Source organism: Schistocerca piceifrons, chromosome 3, assembly GCF_021461385.2.
Source record: "Schistocerca piceifrons isolate TAMUIC-IGC-003096 chromosome 3, iqSchPice1.1, whole genome shotgun sequence".
Classification (NCBI taxonomy): Eukaryota; Metazoa; Arthropoda; class Insecta; order Orthoptera; family Acrididae; genus Schistocerca; species Schistocerca piceifrons.
The window spans coordinates 94435194-94438695 of NC_060140.1; the positions used below are offsets into that span (position 1 = coordinate 94435194).

At 41.7% G+C, this 3502-nt stretch overlaps 1 non-coding gene across 1 annotated transcript; it reads right to left on the minus strand.

Moving 5' to 3' along the window:
- Positions 1-1699: 1699 nt before the first annotated feature.
- Positions 1700-1774, minus strand: Trnas-cga. The gene has a single exon. It is a non-coding gene; the product is annotated as a tRNA-Ser (tRNA).
- Between the last annotated feature and the right edge of the window lie 1728 nt (positions 1775-3502).

Here is a 3502-nt window from a genome sequence, read left to right on the forward strand (position 1 = left end):
AATTATTTAAACAGAGATGAACAGCACAAACAGCTATTTCTTGTGACATCGTGTTCTGATTTCTGTATCGCAACTGGCTTCGTACATGTGGACGCGTGACATTATTTAGCGACAGTCTCGAGACATTGCATCACGACTGTCCCCATACAAAGTCCCGCGACTTTGTTGCTAGGTGTGTACGCGGCTTAAGACTTCCTGATGCTGTTTCGAGGTATAGTCGCTAACAAAGTCGAAAATAGCTTTAATTTACGGTAACGCAGACTATACACACTCCTGGGGCGTGGGGTGGGATGGGCTTTGTGTTCAAGCATGACAGAGGCAGCCAAGAAATCAGATGGACAACCATGCCCTTGCTCACGTGCCATAGCGTTCAGTCTGAATGCACACCCCTTGCCCCCCCCCCCCCCTTCCCAACCCACGCCACTCCATCCATTGCATTCAGGCTGGATGCTCACTCCCACACTAGACCTCAGTCTGTGACGGAGGAGGGGGAAGAAGGGGAAACTAAGAACGTGTCCTATTTAGATGACGGTGTAGTTGCACTGCATATGACATGGTTTCCTATTTCATATTTCTCAGTTACAATGATCACAAACGAAACAAATTTTCAATATTATTTAATTATATTTGGCCCACTGAAGGCGTAACATAATTTTTTTCTAGTAGAAACTGTCGTCATAGAGACAGTCGCAGACGATTTCGCAGATTTTCACGCTCAGGTTGCCTGTTAATCGTGACTTATTTAGTTTCATAATGGAAACAAGTCTTTCACACACATATGTTGATCGAAATATTGCAGTATTTTTGCAACCTCATTATGAAATCGTGGTAATTCTATTTGAGGAAAATAATGTAGATCTCCTGGACAGCATTAACGAAAAACGATTTGTCTTTAAAACATAAATTAAATTGCAGGATAATCAAGCACAGGGGGACTTTCAACTGGAATGGCAAACTTTCTCGAAAATAGCTCGAAAATAGACATAAGAGTTGTAGTGGCCTCACAACGTATAGAGAACTATCCTTGTAACTCTTTCAAGGCCACAATCAATTCTTCACACTTTGCGGTTTCTATGATGCCAGTGAGCTTAGGGAACTCAATTGTGTTTGTCATAATTTGTTCCTTCTACATTACGATTTTCCATATTAAATACATCCCCAACAAATCAGAAATTAGTTGCTTCTCAATTTGCAGTGTCTTAATGTGGGCAGTGTGTAGTGAAGTCCATTTATATTTCGAGGTCTGACGGCTATTCTGTACGTTCTAATTTTCGTTCCTGCTCTTGTTTTTCATTCATAAATTCAACAACAGCGGGTTTTCAATCGAAAATCGTTCAGGGCGTAGCTCTTGCCTTAACCAACATACTTTGCAGTAACATATAAAGTCTCCATACTCTTCATTCAGTTCCATCGAAAACTGTTGCGACTTATTGTGGAGTAATGTGTGTGACTTGAGTAATTTCTTCACTTGCTCCATGACTGCAAATTAAGCACGAAGTCCTTCTTGGTGCACAGACCAGTGTATCACGAACGTCTTTTTCTGTCATTTTTCGGTCAACTAAACTGTTAAATCATTTCTGCCTGGTGTTGCCGGGTTCAGAGGTGTGAAACATTCAGGAAACATTTCTATTCGGAATGAAATTTTCACTCTGCAGCGGAGTGTGCGCTGATATGAAACTTCCTGGCAGATTAAAACTGTGTGCCGAGCCGAGACTCGAACTCGGGACCTTTGCCTTTCGCGGGCAAGTGCTCTACCAACTGAGCTACTCAAGCACGACTCACGCCCCGTCCTCGCAGCTTTACTTCTGCCAGTACCTCGTCTCCTAACTTCCAAACTTTACAGAAGCTCTCCTGCGAACCTTCCAGAACTATCACTCCTGAAAGAAAGGATACTTTGGAGACATGGCTTAGCCACAGCCTTGGGGATGTTTCCAGAATGAGATTTTCACTCTGCAGTTGAGTGTGCGCCGATATGAAACTTCCTGGCAGATTAAAACTGTGTGCCGGGCCGAGACTCGAACTCGGGACCTTTGCCTTTTGCGGGCAAGTGCTCTACAACTGAGCTACCCAAGCACGACTCACGCCCCGTCCTCACAGCTTTACTTCTGCCAGTACCTCGTCTCCTACCTTCCAAACTTTACAGAAGCTCTCCTGCGAACCTATACGGCCTGCCAATTCAACCTTCTCCTCGTGAGCACTTCGACGATGTTACGGTGTTTGTAGAGCCCTCTTAATTCTTCATTTCTTCTTATTCTCCATTCCATGTTATTTTTGTAGTATACAGGCCCAAAAATTTTCCTTAATACTTTTCTTCCGAATATTAACAGTTTTTCTTCATCTTTCTTTCTCAATATTAATGTTTCACATCCATATAACATAACAAGTATAATGGTCGATTGATAGAAGAGGATTTTGAGGTTACTGCTAAGTGATCTTTTTCTTAGAATTTCGATGAAACTAAAAAGTGTCTTGTTTGCTGTTGATAAACAGGCATCTATTTCTATATCTGTTCTGTTGTTATTACTAAAAAGGCTTCCTAGGTACTTGAAGTGGTCAACAGTCTTGAAACTGAATCCATCTACAGTCAGAGGTGCATCTTTTTTGGTTTTCTTCATTAACATGTAATCCTGTTTCTCAGCAGTTTTATAGTAATTTTGCATCATTCTGATTAATTCTCTTTTGGAACTACTTATTAATGCTACATCATCTGCATAGGCAAATCTTGTAACGTTCACATCCTGTAGCCGGATCCCTTGTGGACTGGTTTTAGAAAATTCTCTATCAATCTTCTCCAGGACAAGGTTATATAAATAGGTGATATGGGATCCCTTTGTCTCAGTCCAGTGTACACCTTAAAACCATCAGTTTCTCCTACCGGTGTCTTTATGCGACATAAAGTTTCATCTATACGCGTTTTAACTAATCTGATTAATTTCGATGGTATTTTAAATTCCTTTATTATATTTAGGAGCGTCTGTCGGTGTATGTTATCATAGGCCTTTTTAAAATCTACGAATAATATGTGGACATCTACATTGAATTCCCACGCCTTCTCAGTTACTAGTCTTAGGGTGAATAAGTGATCTAAGGGGATCTGTTTCTGCGGAAACCGCATATAGGCTTAAAGAAAAAACGCAACTACTGTTAGTCAAATGGCAAGGGAAGTCAACATGGAATTTACGACTGCAAGTCAATAGTAGATAGAAAACATACGTACGAACAAAGAACACAATTAACTTTAAACTTATGACTAGGGTCGTTTACAGGATGTCAGTAACTGAGTGCCCCTGACTCCCAACAAGTTCCTAGAGAGTCAGAAATACAGTGCAACATGCCTACACCTGATCTCCAGTTCATACAAGCCAATCTGAGCCGACACCGAACCGAGCGAATACGCTGGCGCCAGATCTGGTTGGTAAGTGCAACTCTCCTTCCGTTCGAGGCAAGTGTTACGCTCATTCCATGGGCCGCCGGTTTCATGACTGACAGTGATTTCCTGCTT